The 18237-nt window shown below is 39.3% G+C and overlaps 1 protein-coding gene and 1 pseudogene across 3 annotated transcripts in view; one reads left to right on the top strand and one right to left on the bottom strand.

Moving 5' to 3' along the window:
- CHRM2 (cholinergic receptor muscarinic 2) overlaps positions 1 to 18237 on the top strand; it is a 759729-nt gene that overhangs the window by 192640 nt on the left and 548852 nt on the right. For 2 of the 3 annotated variants that reach the window (XM_086395414.1, XM_086395411.1), the window contains exon 2: positions 9593 to 9678. The exons of the other annotated variant lie outside the window; for it this stretch is intronic. The gene's annotated coding sequence lies outside the window, so the exon portion shown is untranslated. The remainder of the gene's footprint in view (positions 1 to 9592; positions 9679 to 18237) is intronic. 3 annotated transcript variants of the gene reach the window in all.
- Positions 11537 to 12523, bottom strand: LOC147373733 (histone-lysine N-methyltransferase SETMAR pseudogene; annotated as a pseudogene).

Genomic DNA, 18237 nt, shown 5'->3' with positions numbered 1-18237 from the left:
AAGCTTGTTCATCATAAGGTTTCAGCCTCATGACCTACTTAATGGTATCGATCTCTTTAGTACTTCACAGTGGGAATGAGGATGAACAGTGGGAGAAGGGATGAAAGTGCCTGTGGAGAGACCCTTTCAAAGAACAGGTGGTTAAGCTTCCCTATGAAGTGAGGCAGAGTAAACAAGGGGTTGTCTACAGGGGCCACTCACCCCTTCAGGGAGACCCTCAAAGCTCGCCTTTCCTACCCTTGTGTGCTCTATTGACAGTGACGACGATGGAATGAAAACCAATGCTCCATGATAAACATTTTGGGTAAGGAAACTCCTTGGGGGTGAATACTTCTTTCTCTCTTTTTCAAGATTTGCTTTTTTGAAAGAGTACTTTTAGATTTACAGGAAAATTGAGAGAGAGGTACAGAAGTTTTCTATATACTCGCTGCCCCTCACATGCACAATTCCCACATTATCAACACCCCTCATCAGAGTGGTGCATTTGTTACTACCTTGACAGGTTGGAATCACCCAAGGTCCATCGTTTACTTAAAGGTTCGCTCTTAGTGTCATGAGGACTTGGACAAATGTATAAGGACATGTATCCGCCATTATAATATCATACATTGTATTTTTATCTTATTTATTTCATCAAAGTATAGTTGACTTACAATATTATATTAGTTTCAGGTGTAACAATATAGTGATTTGATTTTTTTATGTGTCGCATACCATACACATCATTACTGACTATATTCCCTGTGCTGTATGTTACAACCCTGTGACTTATTTATTTTATATCTAGTGATTTGAACCTCTCAATCCATTCACGTACTTTGTCCATCCCCCCCGCCCCTTCTGGCGATCACTAGTTTGTTCTGTGTATCTGTGGATCTATTTCTGTTTTGTTAGATTTGTTCATTTGGTTTTTTTTTTTTTTTTGGCTTCACAGTACTGTATGTTTTCACTTATATGGGGTTCTTTTTAAAGGCATTCTTGACTTAAATTCTTTTCTAAAAGAAGGAGCATAACCCTGCTTTGGTTTCTAGGGCCAAAAATACTTCACAAGAAGAAAAGTCGTTGGAAAACAGAAGAGGGCTGATCAAGGTATTAGACCAAAGGAGCAATTCCTCACAGCCTGTGCACACAATTCTGGTAGGAGCCCTAATCCTTTGGTGATGGATTAGCAGAAGTCAGAAATTCATTTTGATATCTTTAGAGAGAAATCCTATTTTCTAGACTCCTGAGAGATTAACTGATTGTTTTTTTTTTTTTTTTTTTTTAACAATCACCTCTCTGTTCTTTGTTTTTTCTTTAACTCATAATTAGATTGGTTGGGAGGGTTCTATCTAGCTACTGTTTTGATTGCTGGAAGCTGAACTCAGATGGGCCATCAAAGGGACATTCAGATGTTTGAGGAGGAAGAGCAAATTGAGAAGAAGCATACAGTTTTAGGACAGTTGCTTTATGGTTCTCATGGTGAGTGAGACTGTGTGCTGAATAGATTAGTTGGTTAATGCTGTGAGGATTAAGGGTTAAAGTGGGCCCATTTATAGTTAGATAATTAGTTTCCAGTTCACAGATTATGCAGAGCAGACAGAATAGCATTGACTGAGCAGTGCAGGTCCACTCCTACAAGTAATTTCATTATTTTTGATTATGGGGTTGCTCTAGATCCATAATCACAGGTATTTAATAAGGAGAAATATGTCTTCTCTCTTATGCTCTGCTTTGTTTCTTGTGGTTCAGGGCACTAATTATAAAATCTATTATAAAAGTTAAAGAGGTTGATGAGGTGATTTACAGTAATTCTGAACCTGAATGATAATAACTGAGACTTGTGAGATTTTACACATACTTGTCCAATCCAGGACTGACTTTTGGAGAGGTTTGGAAATGCTAACCAGGCTAGTAGTTTTGAGGGCCTATCCACAGAGTCCTTCTGAGTTTGGTGATCATCTATAAATTGGGACCATTTTAACCCTTCTATCAGAATCCTGTTGATTATAAGGTTCACTACTCACAAAAATAAATTTATGCTTAAATTGTAGTAAGTCCTGTGAAGGAAAGTTCAGGGTGTTCTGAGAAAAGTAGAGCTAAGAGCCTTGATTTGGCTGGTAGGGGTTTCAGGAAAATAATCCAGTGTCTTCGGGAAGCTAGAAATTTCCCGTGGCTCAGAACATAGCAGTTCTGTAGTCTAGGGTTTCCCGGAGGTTTAAGTTGGCCTCAGAACCTACACAGGAGGACAGAGTGCGCTTGGAGGGGCCGGGCTGAACACTAATTCCCCCCTCTCCTTCCCACATTGTACTTTGCTTCTGCCACCTGATTCAGACTCTCACATCTGCCCCAGTTAAGCCCTACCTTCCCGCTTTCAGTGTCACTGCTCTGCTCCTGGCATCTCCTCTCCATCTGTCTTCCTGGCTAATCTTGAACATGGCTTTTCTCTCTGATTCTGTGGTGTTACCATAGAGGCAGACCTGGAAAGATCATTTATTTTGCTTGGTTATAGTAGAATTTTTATTGATTAGTTTCAGACAAAAAAGTGTTACATTACATAATTACTGACTGTGCTTTTAATTTTAAAAGTTCTTAGTCTTAAAACCATGTGATGGAGAGCAGGAGGAAGGACAGATAGAGTGTGTGGACTGGGGTGATACATAAAGACATCTGGGAAAACAGGAGGAATGCTTTGCCAGTGTATAGCCTGCCACTGTCTGCATGTAACAAGGGACATGTGTGCTACCTGGAGACAGCACCAGGGAGAGAGGAAGGGAGGTTTCCACCCTCTTAGGTAGTTAAAGTGATAAACATCTCTGTCAATTTCACGTCCCACAGAATTACCTGTTACTTTGAATTCATTTAGGATAGTGCTTTTACCCCTAATAAAGATAATTTTGGTGATATGTTGTTAACATATACAAGAATAAAAAGAAGGAAAAAATGACAGATAATCTTACCATCCATAGATAATCACTCATACATTTTAGGTGCTTCTGCTGTAGAGAAGTAGCTTATTGAAAAGCTCTTTGGGAAGGAATTTCATCTTCAACTGGACTAATGTTAAAGTATCATATTTCTATCATACTTTTACTCTCTATATATTTATTTAAAGTGGGATTTCTGTGAAGTGAAAGTGAAAGTCACTCAGTCATGTCCGACTCTTTATGACCCCATGGACTATACAGTTCGTGGAAGTCTCCAGGCCAGAATACTGGAGTGGCTAGCCTTTCCCTTGTCTAAGGGATCTTCCCAACCCAGGGATCAAACCCAGGTCTCCTGCATTGCAGGTGGATTCTTTACCAACTGAGCCACAAGGGAAGCCTGGAATTTCTATAGGTGACATTTTTAGTTAAATTATTTGATTTTGTTAACTTGTAATTTTTGCGTTTATTTAAGTCCAGGAACTTGGCAGATCTCTTATTAACTCTTCAGTTGATTTGAGATAATTCTTAAATAAATTATTTAAATTTCATAAAAGATTTTTTTACTTGAATAATGCAATTATGAGTTCAGAGAAGATGCTGGGTAAGTATGAGAGGAGATTGACAAAGATGATAAATATGAAAAAAACTTAAAAACAATTCAAATATATGCTGATTTACCTAGTATTCAGAGATGAACTTTATTAATATTGATTTAATCATGAAAGGTCTCAGTATTATTTTTAACTTTACTTATAATAAAAATGGATACTTTACATTTTAAAAAGCACATGTGGATATATTACTTCATTTAATTAATACTAGAACCCATCTTGGAAGGTAACACTCACATAACTGATGGAAACTCTGGGACTTTCAGAAATTAACTCCGAAATTTACATAGTTATGTGATGGGCAACCCAGGACTCAGACTTGGGACTCTTTAACCAAGTCTTGTGTGCTCTTTATACAGTATCACAGATAAGAATAAAGACATAAATCACTTGAAATGGTGCCCCCATCACACAAAAATCCCAAATGGTTGTAGCTCTGATGATTCTCCTCCCAGGAAAAGGAACTTGCAACCAGAGTGTTTCTCCACTAGAGGGCACCACTCTGAATTCACCGTTGTGCAGTAGAGCCCAGGGAGATAAAAATGTAAAGTGTCATCAAACGCTCTAAGCTCTCTTTCATCAGCTTTATAGCACCTGGTTGAAACTCTAAAGAAGTAGGCATAAAATGCAATGAAAAACACTTTTAATTCCAAGTGGAAAAAATTAAAGTTTTGCTTTTCCCTGCTTGGCAGTACTTTCCCTGTGATGTATATTGTACATTGTGGTGCCAGTTAGAACATGTTGTTTCACTCTGAAGCAAAGCTTTTCCTTGTTAAATTGGCACGAAGAAGGAACATATCAGTTCTATTTTTTAACCACATTATTTTTGTTGACCTAGCAGACTCCAGGCCAATTAATATACCTTGAATGAGTCAATGGTTCTCATTTACTAGTGAAAGTGAAAAGTGAAAGAAGTCGCTCAGTCGTTTCCGACTCTTTTCGACCCCATGGACTGTAGCCCACCAGGCTTCTCCATCCATGGGATTTTCCAGGCAAGAGTACAGGAGTGGGTTGCCATTTTCTTCTACAGAGGATCTTTCCGACCCAGGGATCGAACCCAGGTCTCCCGCATTGTAAGCAAGACGGTTTACCGTCTGAGCCACCAGGGATGCAAATTAAAGTATGAAATAATAATTTATAGAAATTCCCTGAGGCACAGAAGATCAACCCTGGAAAAGACAAATTCCTCACTTTATAGGTAATTAAACCAAGTCACAGAATAGGAAATGACATGCGCTTAATTACCCAGCTAACCTGAACCGAGGCCAACCGGGAACCCAGATCCTAGGTTTTCAGGGTCCCAGCCTGTTAACACACCTGAGCATAAAGTATTTCGGTGACACTGGCCCCAGAATGCTTTGGTGCTCTGATTCTGTCAGAATACGTCCTTCTCCTCTTCCCCTTCTCATTTGCTTCCCACCTGGGAAACTTCCTCTCTGACTTTCCCTTGCTGAAATTAAATTTCTTTGTGGTAAGAGTTTAGAAGCTGAGGAAGGATTTCAGGAAGGAACTTAGCCTTAGCTTCATGAAGCAAAAAAAAAAAAAAAAAAAAGTGGTATTTTAAGTTACAGCAGCAGAGGCCTGCACAACATAGCGAATCAAAAGATTCTAAAAGATTACACCTCCAAGAGAAAACCAGTGTGCGCACACTGGCATATGTGTATGTATCTGTACTGAACGGCCACGAGGCTCCTGATGTGACTTGCCCCATATTCCTCGTCCCCTGGGGAACCGGCCAGTGCTGTGCAGCGTCCTTTCTCACCTCCTCTTGTCAGGCTGCGTTGTCTCTGAACATTTATATTCCACCCACCTCCTTTTATTTGTGGTTATTTTATACGTGACAGCTACTAACAAACTAAGGGAAAATGATAGAGGGTCTTATTTAAATTTAAATGAAAAATGCCAGACTGTTGTATAAACAAGTAAGTAGTATAGCATTCTCAGCTAAAAATTTAAAGTAGGAGGTATTTAATAATAAGGATTTTTAAAACATAAGAAACTGGACTTCATCGCATTTTGGATTCCTCATGAACACCGCTTAGAGATTCATTCAGTCACATTTTTAAATTCATATACCAGACATTTCCTCCACCCTCTACCATATATAAGAGAGGATGAGAGAATTTTTCTGATTTTCCCCTAGTGCAGAAATTTGCAACAATTCTGAGGTCATGCACTAATGCATTCATTCAATGTAGAGGTATTACATTGCTCCCAGAGTATAACACCTTGGTAGGTTTTGTGGCTGGAGATCCACAGATGGTTGATAATAGAGTCCTGTTCTCTATAACCTTGCATTGAGGGAAGGGTGTTTTTCTGGGAAACTGACATGCAAAAAAATATGCCCATGGTGTGTTATATGTTATAATTTAGAAGCACATGGAAAGTGCTATTGGACCAGGGTGAGAGAAAACTGAACACTGCATATGACAAGTGAAGCAGACTTCCTGGAGAAGATGAGCCTCGCACTCGCAGAGACTCCAATGTGAAGGAGGCAGGCGATGCCACTCAGGGAGAGGGGTAGCATGGCCTAGAGTACTGGCCTTGGCCACCATGTGGAGTCCCTGAGGGTGGGATCTGATTGGCCGTGGTTTTTAAGGGGAAATTTTGGAAACTGATGCACTTCAGGAAGCTGATCAGACAGGTACTTTAATGTTATCGAGGTCACATTCTCTTTGCAAATTATTTATTAGGCTCTTTTAAAGTATTTGCTATTGTTATGTTATTTGATCTTGATTATTAAATATAAAGTGGCAGGGGATCAGTCTGTTTGGTCAGGTAACAGATCATTGTTGTATCCAGTTGACAGAATATCTACCTTAGCATTATGCTGGGTCTCTGCCTTATGTGGTATCAGGACTGGTTGAAGGTAGAGATGTGAAAGAAAAGAAGGCTCAACAAAATTTAAATGTCCCTTGAATGTACTTGCATCATCAGCTGTGATGAAACACTAAAGCTAAAATATTTCTCATGTGATAAAGATCTTGACCACAGAAGTATGAGTTCAAGAAAACACAGAACACTCCTTTTGTCAGTCAATTCTAGAGTCATGTGTGTGCTGCTGCTGCTGCTAAGTCACTTTAGTCATGTCCGACTCTGTGCGACCCCATAGATGGCAGCCTACCAGGCTCTACCCTCCCTGGGATTCTCTGAGCAAGAATACTGGAGTGGGTTGCCATTTCCTTCTCCAATAAGTGAAGTCACTCAGTCTGAAGCTCCTTAAAGGCTATTTCATGTCCAAGCAGAGCAAGACTGCTTGGAACACCTTTGGTGAAATACCATGACCTAATGTCGGTTTGTGACTTGCAACTCAGGAAGTAGATGTTTATTTGGATATCTGTTAAATAGAAGTCTGCTTATGAGTTTTTGTTGTTGTTTTGTTTGTTTTTTGTTTACTAAAATAGTTTACCACATGCCAGAGAGTTTTTGATGATACAGTGGCACTAAAATAAGACTTGTTTCTTGACATAATCATACTGATTAAAGAGGAAATAAGTTTTGCTATGGGAGTTGATGTTATTTAACAGAAGTAGAAGATATTAAGAAGAGTTGGCAAGAATACACAGAAGAACTGTACAAAAAAGATCTTCACAACCCAGATAATCACAATGGTGTGATCACTAATCTAAAGCCAGACATCCTGGAATGTGAAGTCAAGTGGGCCTTAGAAAGCATCACTACGAACAAAGCTAGTGGAGGTGATGGAATTCCAGTTGAGCTATTCCAAATCCTGAAAGATGATGCTGTGAAAGTGCTGCACTCAATATGCCAGCAAATTTGGAAAACTCAGCAGTGGCCACAGGACTGGAAAAGGTCCGTTTTCATTCCAATCCCAAATAAAGGCAATGTCAAAGAATGTTCAAACTAGCGCACAATTGCACTCATCTCACACGCTAGTTAAGTAATGCTCAAAATTCTCCAAGCCAAGCTTCAACAATACGTGGACTGTGAACTTCCAGATGGTCAAGCTGGTTTTAGAAAAGGCAGAGGAACCAGAGATCAAATTGCCAACATCCGCTGGATCATGGAAAAAACAAGAGTTCCAGAAAAACATCTATTTCTGCTTTGACTATGCCAAAGCCTTTGACTGTGTGGATCACAATAAATTGTGGAAAATTCTTCAAGAGATGGGAATACCAGATCACCTGACCTGCCTCTTGAGAAACCTATATGCAGGTCAGGAAGCAACAGTTAGAACTGGACATGGAACAATACACTGGTTCCAAACAGAAAAAGGAGTATATCAAGGCTGTATATTGTCACCCTGCTTATTTAACTTATATGCAGAGTGCATCATGAGAAACACTGGGCTGGAAGAAGCACAAGCTAAAATCAAGATTGCCGTGAGAAATATCAATAACCTCAGATATGCAGATGACACCACCCTTATGGCAGAAAGTGAAGAGGAACCAAAAAGCCTCTTGATGAAAGCGAAAGAGGAGAGTGGAAAAGTTGGCTTAAATCTCAACATTCAGAAAACAAAGATCATGGCATCTGGTCCCATCACTTCATAGGAAATAGACAGGGAAACAGTGGAAACAGTGGCTCACTTTATTTTTCTGGGCTCGAAAATCACTGCAGATGGTGACTGCAGCCATGAAATTAAAAGACGCTTACTCCTTGGAAGGAAAGTTATGACCAACCTAGATAGCATATTCAAAAGCAGAGACATTGCTTTGCCAACAAAGGTCTATCTAGTCAAGCCTATGGTTTTTCCAGTGGTCATGTATGGATGTGAGAGTTGGACTGTGAAGAAAGCTGAGTGCTGAAGAATTGATGCTTTTGAACTGTGGTGTTGGAGAAGACTCTTGCAAGTCCCTTGGACTGCAAGGAGATCCAACCAGTCCATTCTGAAGGAGATCAGCCCTGGGTGTTCATTGGAAGGACTGATGCTGAAGCTGAAACTCCAATACTTTGGCCACCTCATGCGAAGAGTTGACTCATTGGAAAAGACTCTGATGCTGGGAGGGACTGGGGGCAGGAGGAGAAGGGGACGACAGAGGATGAGATGGCTGGATGGCATCACTGACTCAATGGACATGAGTTTGAGTAAACTCCGGGAGTTGGTGATGAACAGGGAGGCCTGGCGTGCTGCGATTCATGGGGTCGCAAAGAGTTGGACACGACTGAGCGACTGACCTGAACTGAACTGAATGTCTATATGCCTTTTGAAACCATTTGTGGAACCTTTGAAGTATGCACTGTGTTCTTCAGGAGACATCGGCCCTGTGTATATGTAGTATATACCCAGTCCAATTTAGGAATCTTATTGATTCCAAATATTTATGCTGGATCCTTCTCTTAGAGCTGCCCCCAAATACATGCCAAAGGTCAATTTTATAATGAGATTTTCAGGTGTCAGTATCAGATTAATCTTTTCACAAGGATTGTGAAATGCCTTATGTTGATATTTGTTGAGCCCTATCTATCTATCTGTAAATCAGTTTATTGATTTACAGTGAATTGACTTGCAAGATTTACCTTGTCTTTCTGTATATTGTTGGGAGCCACTCACCCTTCCTTCCATCTGCTTCTATTCATTGTATTCTCTTATGGGTAGATCTATGAGTTAAAAAAAAAAAAAAAACTAGCTTATTTCTTTGTTTAAAATATGACATATAGATGTTTGTTTCTAGGTAGATTTAAAATATTAGAAATTTAGTATTTAAAGCCCTTTAAAGACTGTAGTCGTCTACCATTGCAAAGTGGTTTAACTAATGCTTTTCCAGCAAAAAGAAAAAAAGGATAAAGGGGGGAAAGGTATAAATATGACTGTTTAATTGAATCTTTAAAAACCTCTAAAAGACTTTCCCTTTTTTCACTATTTGCACCCTCATATTCCTGTCATTACAGATAATTTAAAAAATAAAACTATGAAATTTAAGTATTTGACATTTGAAGAATTAACATTTAAATAATTAAAATACTAGAATTCACAAAATAGGTTTAATAAGAGTTTTAAGTCATTATGAATGTTTACATTACACAGTGCATTCTGGTTTTCTCCTTTCTTGGAGGCCAATGATTGGTTATTGCCCTGTAAGTGACTACACACTTTTTTTTTTTTTCATTTAGAATGGAAGCAGTTTACAATGGCCAGTTGGTTCATTTTGGAGTGGACATGTGTTATATTTCGATTGCTGCATGGTGCAGAATTCTAGGTGGGTGTAAAATACTTGAAAAAGAAAACTTAAATAGCTGGATACTTACTAATACATTGTATCATGGAAGCATAATGAACACTTTACATTTTTCAGTGGGGCCTTGCAAAATGAAAACAGTTATTTATTTGCATATATACAAGACAGTATTCCTTGATAAAAACATCTCTCTCCCTCTCTTTTCCTCTCCCATGGTAGAACGGTTTGTAAGCTGGTGAAATGGTTGCTCTGTAGACTTTTGGCAGCAAATCGATCCACTGTGTATAAAAATTGGAAAAATAACATATGTCCATGACAGATACATTCAGACATTATTTATATAGCACACCTAAGACAACTATTCTGTCATTAATTTCTGTTTCAGCTATTGTGATTGACAGTGGACAAATAATGAAGCAGATAACTGCCCAGTGTATCTGACTCTGCTTTTACAATGAGAGGAATAATTCTTTCAGAGATCTTATGGTTTAGCTTTTTCAGTAACCCTCAAGAACAAATCAAATCCTTCATATTTCAATCCAAGTGATGTTGCAAGAAGCAGTGATTATTTCAGTTAAGAAAATGAATTGACTGTGACTCAGGACTGTCACTCTTTACCTATCATTCTAGAATAATTTAGCTGTTCTTCCATGGATTGTCATGAAATCAAAGAGAGGACAAGTATAATTAAGTGTAGAAGATTTGGAAAATGATCCAAGGCAGATTCAATGACTGAATCATTCTGATACCTCTCAGCCTGCTACTGGACCCATAGGGGAGTGATTTTGATTTGCTCCTCCAAGGATTTGAGGAAGTTTTGGAGTAGGATAAAATGTTTATCCATTTTGAATGATGAAATACAAGTGAATGCCAAGGAAGTACAATAGAGTGAAAAAGTCTCTGCAAAGTTGTCTTGTTCACACCTCCAAATCAGAGCTTCTGGCATTTCAGAGCTCTTCAGCCAAACTCAACCCATTGGAGCCATTTTGTTGCTGAAGAAGGACATTTTTGTTCAAATGGGCTAACAACTGATCCAGAATAATGGAGTTACCATTCCCCCATTGAATATGTAATGAACAACTACTAATCTAAGGATATTTTTCCTTCCCACCCTTTTAATTTCTAATTGTGCTCTCCTGAGATACTGATTTGAGAAAGATGAAGGTATCTCAAATGAGGGTGACTGGCAGTGTCTTCAGTAATTCAGTTTAAAGTCTTCCCTTGTGGCTCAGCTGGTAAAGAATCCACCTGCATTGTGGGAGACCTGGGTTCGATACCTGGATTGGGAAGATTCCCCTGGTGAAGAGAAAGGCTACCCACTCCAGTATTCTGACCTGGAGAATTCCCAGCCCTGGGATTGAACCCATGTCTCCTGCATTGGCAGGTGTTTGTTTGTTTGTTTGTTTTTTTAATTTTAATCACTGAGCCACCTGAGAAGCCCCACAAAAAAAGGTAAATAGAGTAGTAAAAATTAATACCCCTCTCAGTTTAACTGAGACTCCTACCCCATTCCATGGTTAGAATATCACTCTACGCTGTGCTCTGACTTCTCATAAGTTAATTTCCATATCCATATGCAGGGGAAGGAATGCACAAACTGATTTTAGTTTTAAACTAATGGTGGGTAGTGGTAGGCACGGAAGGAGGAGTGAAAGAAGAGGTGTAGGCAAGTTCATTGATAGAATTTTCTGAGCAGGTGTGTGATGACTGTCCATATGGCTCACCTCAGGGTATTTTCTCAAGGCAGGTAAAGAGGTTATGTGCCTCCTCTCAGCTCAGCATGCTCACTGTCCCTAGGAGGCATAGGTTGGTGAAAAAGTAATTGCAGTTTTGGACCGTGAATTTTAAATCATTGTGATTAGGCCCAGTTACATTTTTACTAATCAAAATAGAAACCATCACAGTCTACACATCTTTTTTCCAATGAGAAATAAGTTTGCTTATTCCTGTAGTGTTAAAATCCATGGTTCGGGATTCAACAAAGTCTTGGGAAGCATGTTCTGCCTCCTGCTGGCTGTGGAAGCATTTTCCCTGCAAAAAGTTGAGATGCTTGAAGAAGTGGTAGTCAGGTGGTGAGAAGTTAGGTGAATATGGCAGATGAGGCAGAACTTTGTAGCTCAGTTCCCTTAACTTTTGAAGCACTGGTTGTGCTGTGTGTGGTCTGGCGTTGTCATGGAGAAGAATTGGGCCCTTTCTGTTGATGAGTGCTGGTATCTTATCAACTTGCTGAGCATATTTCTCTCATGTAATGAGTTCACTGGGATTCAGAAAGCTGTAGTGGATCAGATGGGCAGGAGACCATCAAACAGTGACCATGACCTTTTTTGGTGCAAATTTGGCTTTCAGAAGTGCTATGGAGCTTTTAGATGTAACCACTGAGCTGGTTGTCACTGGTTATTGTATAAAATCCACTTTTTGTCATACGTCACAATCCGATAGAGAAATGGTTCATTGTTCTGCAGAATAAGAGAAGATGACTTCAAAACAGCAGTTTTTTGATTTGCTGTCAGCTTAGGGGGCACCCATTTATCAAGTTTTTTCACCTCTCCAATTTGCTTCAAATGTTGAACGACTGTAGAATGGTTGACATTGAGTTCTTCGGCAACTTCTTGTGTAGCTGTAAGAGGACCAGCTTCGTTGATCCTCTCAAATGGTCGTTATCAAATTCTGATGGCTGAACACTGCACTTTTCATCTTCAAGGCTCTTGTCTCTTTTGCAAAACTTCTTGAACCGCCACTGCACTGTATGTTCGCTAGCAGTTCCTAGGCCAAATGCATTGTTGGTGTGAGTGGTCTCTGCTGCTTTACAACTCATTTTGAGCTCGAATAAGAAAATTGCTCAAATTTGCTTTTTGTCTAACATCATTTCTCTAGTCTAAAATAAATGTAAAATGAACAACTAGGAAGTCACTAGCAAAAGAAAAAAAAATGAAGCGAGAAATATGTGTTAAAATGATGTATAACATAACCACATTCATTTAAGAATGTATTCCAGTATCAAACAGCAAAGTTCGACAATGCAAAACCAAAATTATGTTTGCACCAACCTTTGAGATTCTCCCAAACCTTTCTCTGTAAAGGCAATGCCGTAGTAGAAGGTGGGAGAAAGGGGAGCTTGCTTTTGAATGGTTGGAGCCCCACTTCTCTCTTGCAATGGCAGGACTACTAGCCTCTCCTCCCACCTGAGAGGGTGCTTCTTCAAAAGTTGGCTCCTTCAAGGCTGGGTCTCTCTCCCTGCCCCACAGCTGGGGTTGCTTCCTGTGGGCTAAGGCTGAATCTCTGACAGACTCTTATGGACCCCCTAGAAACTGAGGTGAATTCAAACCCTGCTTCTGCCCTTGCTGGCCACCCTCATTACCCAGGCTATTTTTTTTTTTTTTTTGGTAATACAATTATAAATTATATCTTGGCCTGAGTCTGGGGGAGTATAAAGCAGACTTTTATCATTATGGTCATAATGTCACCACAAGGCAGCTGGGCCGGCCGCCTTTTCTGGTGCCGTCCTCCTCCCTGGACCAGCACGTTCACTTACCCTATCCTCTAGGTCTCCTGGTGTGTCAAGGTGCTGGCAGAGGCAGAGGCCAGCCTGCCTATAGTCTCAGTTCACATTTACAATTCTCTACAGAGCAGAATTCTCTCTTCAATAGGATGTAAATCCTCATGGCTGTCTAACAACTTGCCATCAATCTTAGGCACCAATGTCTCCTGGAGCATACAGTCATGGGTTTGCAGATCTATTTTTCTGGAATTGTCTTTTACAACCATCCCCTCCCCCCTTTACCTAAATAAACTCAGGAGGAAAAGCTTCACCAGCCTTACACTCTCACCAGTAAATACCCCAGTAGATGACTGCATAGACACAACAGGATATAGGTTTATGCTCGATTCCTGCTATCCTACTTGTAATGCATGTGTGCTCAGTCGTGTCCAACTCTTTTGCGACCCCATGGACTGTATGTAGTCTGCCAGGTTCCTCTGTCCATGGGAATTTTCCAAGCAAGAATACTGGAGTGCGTTGCCATTTCCTGCTCCAGGGGATCTTCCCAGCACAGGGATTGAACCTGCATCTCCTGCATTGGCAGGTGGATTCTTTACCCCCAAACCACCTGGGAAGCCCATCCTAGCTGTAAAGCCACCTCTAATCCCACCAGTTATGTTTGAGTAATCTCTGTTGAAAATCTATGTTGTAGAGCAGTATTTCTCAAACTTTAATATAATTATGAATCACCTAGGGGAACTTGTTAAAATGTAACTTATGATTTAGTAAGTAAGTTTCAGATTTATCTTTCAAGCAAGCTCCCAGGTGATGCTAAGGCTGATGACCCATGTGCCAAACTCTGAGTAGCAAGAGTTTAGAGGATGATAAAGTCTTATCCTTAATCTGGCATTTCTAGCTTTTAGGATGTATTCATGTATTGACATTTCCATCTTTATATATTTAGTATTTGGGCATATTCAAAACTGCCATTCATATTTCATTGTTCCTACTTTCTGCAGGCTAGCCCTTATAATAGGAACATTATTGTCATCACTATCCTTAGTTGCCATTCAAAAGAAAACATCCACACAAGCTATCTGGTCATGAACTTTTATCTCCGTTTCACTATCTGCTTTTTTCTTTATTCAGTCAAGACCTTTCCTGCTGTGTTTTCTGTAAGCATTAAATTATTATTTAAGAACAAATGCACTAACTGGCATGTAGTTGTTGTTCAGTCACTAAATCGTGTCCGACTCTTTGCAACCCCATGGATTACAGCATGCCAGGTTTCCCTGTCTGTCACTATCTCCCAGAGTTTGCTCAAACTCATGTCCAAGGAGTCAGTGATGCTATTCAACCATCTCATCACCATTCTCATCCTCCTTTTCCTCCTGCACTCAGTCTTTCCCAGCAACAGGGTCTTTTCCAATGAGTCAGCTCTTCACATCAGGTGGCCAAAGTATTGGAGCTTCAGCATCAGTCCTCCTAATGAATTCAGGGTTGATTTCCTTTAGGATTGACTGGTTTAATACTTTGCAAACCAAGGGACTCTCAAGAGTCTTTTCCAGCACCACAACTTGAAAGCATCAATTTTTTGGCACTAAGCCTTCTTTATGGTCCAACTTTCACATCTGAATATGACTACTGGAAAAACCATAGTTTGACTATATGGACCTTTGTCGGCAAAGCTACGTCTCTGTTTATAAAATGCTGTCTAGGTTTATCATAGCTTTCCTTCCAAGGAGCAAGTGTCTTGATTTCGGGCAGCAGTAACTGTCCTCAGTGATTTTGGAGCCCAAGAAACTAAAATCTGTCACTTTTTTCACTTTTTCCACTTTTTCCCCCTCTATTTACCATGAAGTGATGGGACTGGATGCCATAATCTTCATGTTTTGAACGTTGAGTTTTAGGTGAACTTTTTTACTCTCCTCTTTCAACCCTCATCAAGAGGCTCTTTAGTTCCTCTTCACTTTCTGCCATTAGGGTGATATGATCTGTGTGTATATCTGAGGTTGCAGATATTTCTCCTGGAAATCTTGATTCCAGTTTGTACTTCATCCAGCCCAGCATTTAGTATGATGTACTCTGCATATAAGTTAAATAAGGAGGATGACGATATATAGCCTTGACATACTCTTTACCCAGTTTTGAACCGATCCATTGTTTCATGTCTGGTTCTAACTGTTGCTTCTTGACCTGTATGTAGGTTTCCCAGGAGATGGGTAATGTGGTCTGGCATTTCCATCTCTTTAATAAGTTTTCATAGTTTGTTGTAATCTGCACAGTCAAAGGCTTTAGCATAGTTAATAAAGCAGAAGTAGATGTTTTTCTGGAATTCCCCTGCTTTTTCTATGATCCAACGGATGTTGACAATTTGATCTCTGGTTCCTGTGCCTTTTCTAAATCCAGCTTATACATCTAGAAGTTCTTGTTTCATGTACTATTGAAGCCTAGCTTGAAGGATTTTGAGCATTACCTTGTGAAATGAGTGCAACTGTATGGTAGTTTGAATGTTCTTTGGCACTGCCCTTCTTGAGGATTGGAATAAAAATTGCCCTTTTCCAGTCCTGTGGCCGTTGCTGAGTTTTCCAAATTTGTTGACATATAAAGTGTAGCTCTTTAACAGCATCATCTTTTAGGATTTGAAATAGCTCAGCTGGAATTTCATCACCTCCACTAGCTTTGTTCATAGTAATGCTTCCTAAGGCCCACTTGACTTCACACTCCAGGATATCTGGCTCTAGGTGAGTGATCACACCATCATGGTTATCTGGGTCATTAAGATCTTTTTTGTATAGTTCTGTGTATTCTTGCCACTTTTTAATTAATGACTTCTGTTTCTATTAGGTCATTACTGTTTCTGTCCTTTATCATGCCCACACTTGCATGAAATGTTCCCTTGATATCTCCGATTTTCTTGAAGAGATTTCTAGTCTTTCCCATTCTGTTGTTTTCCTCTGTTTCTTTGCATTGTTCACTTAAGAAGTCTTTCTTATAACTTCTTGCTATTCTCTGGAACTCTGCATTCAGTTGGATAAATATTTGCCTTTCTCCCTTTCCTTTTACTTCCCTTTTCTCAGATATTTGTAAAGTCTCCTCAGATAACCACTTTGCCTTCATTCATTTCTTTTTCGTTAGGATGGTTTTGTTTACCACCTCATCTATGGGGTCTCACAGAGTCGGACACAACTGAAGTGACTTAGCAGCAGCAGCATACAATGTTACGAACCTCTGCCCATAGTTCTTCGGCACTCTGTCTACCAGATCTAATCCCTTGAATCTATTTATCACCTCCATTATAAAATCATAGGGGATTTGATTTAGGTCATACCTTAATGGCCTAGTGGTTTTCCCTACTTTCTTCAATTTAAGCCTGAATTTTTCAATGAAAGCTCATGATCTGAGCCACAGTCAGCTCCATGTCTTGTTTTTGCTGACAATATAGACCTTCTCCATCTTCAGCTGCAAAGAATATAATCAATCTGATTTTGGTATTGACCATCTGGTGATGTCCATGTGTAGAGTCATCCCTTGTGTTGTTGGAAGAAAGTGTTTGCTATGATTCATGCGTTCTCTTGAAAAAACTCTATTAGCCTTTGCCCTCTTCATTTTGTACTTAGTCTAAGGCCATACTTTCCTGTTACTTCAGGTGTCTCTTGAATTCCTACTTTTACATTCCAATCCCCTATGATGAAAAGGACATTTTTTTTTTGGTGTTAGTTCTAGGTCTGATTGATCTTCATAGAACTGGTCAACTTCAGCTTCTTCTTTGGCAATAGTGGTTGAGGCATAGTCTAGGATCACTGTGATGTTGAATGGTTTGCCTTGGAAATGAACAGATCATTCTGTTGTTTTTGAGACTGCACCCAAGTACTGGATTTCAAACTCTTTTGTTGACTCTGAGGGCTATTTCATTTCTTCTAAGGTACTTTGGCTCATGGTAGTAGATATAATGGTCATATGGATTAAGTCCATCCATTCCCATCCATTTTAGTTCACTGGTTCCTAAGATGCCGATGTTCACTCTTGTCATTTCCTACTTGACCAAGTCCAATTTACCTTGATTTGTGAACCTTAACATTATAGGTGCCTAGGTGATATTCCTTATGTAAGGAATATTGCATAGGACCTTGCTTTCACCACCAGACACATCCACAACTGAGTGTCATTTCTACTTTCGCCCAGCCTCTTCATTCTATGGAGCTAGTAGTAAAAGAAATGAAAACTTCTATATAATGCTAGCTAGATGTAATTAATAGTTAAAAACACACCCTTCTAGACTTTTTCATAGATTTTTTAATGTACCTAAATGAAAATATATTATAAGTATAGTATAGCATAGCGTTTTTTGTTTGTTTTTAGCAGTGGTGTGTGGCTTGTGGGATCCTAACTCCCTAACCAAAAATCAAATCCTGGCTCATGGCAGAGAAGCACCGAGTCCTAACCACTGGACTACCGAGGAATCCCCTGCATAGCATATTGTACATATATTTCAATCTTATTTTCACTTAGCAATATATAATGGCATATTAATGAATTATGATGCATTCATCCTTTTAAGCAGTTACCTAGTATTTCATTTTATGAATAAGCTTATTATTTATTTACCTCCATTTCCTCTTAGTAGGCGTTCAAATTGTCTGTACTATAGCACACATTTTCATACTTGCTTCTTCATACTCTTACCTAATCTCCTTAGAATATTTTTCTAGAAGTGAAATTACTGAACTGATAGACAACATTATTAACTTAATTTCACTAGATCTGAAGTTTTACAGATTTTCTTACATATACTGGCTATTTGAATATACAGGTTTTTAATTAAAACCATATCTTCCTTTATAAAAATGACAAGGGCTTGGGCTCTTTGACCTCCTGCCCCAAGCTTTAGGGATATGTAAATTCTTTGGCCTTTGTAGGTAAATCTGGCTTCTGGAATTTTAAGTTCATAGGGTGTAATATGCAGGCTAAAATGAAAGTGTCATGTCTATGACTTTACAAACATCTAACCCATTATAAAGATATTTAAAAGCCACATTTCTGTATACATAAATATTTAATGAATCCCTTGCTCCTTACTTTTTGATTCTCTCTCTCAGTGC

This window comes from Bos grunniens, chromosome 4 (assembly GCF_055505025.1).
Source record: "Bos grunniens cultivar Pamir isolate PY7600 chromosome 4, Bosgru_T2T1.0, whole genome shotgun sequence".
NCBI classification, from domain to species: domain Eukaryota; kingdom Metazoa; phylum Chordata; class Mammalia; order Artiodactyla; family Bovidae; genus Bos; species Bos grunniens.
This window is presented reverse-complemented; position numbering and strand designations above follow the sequence as displayed.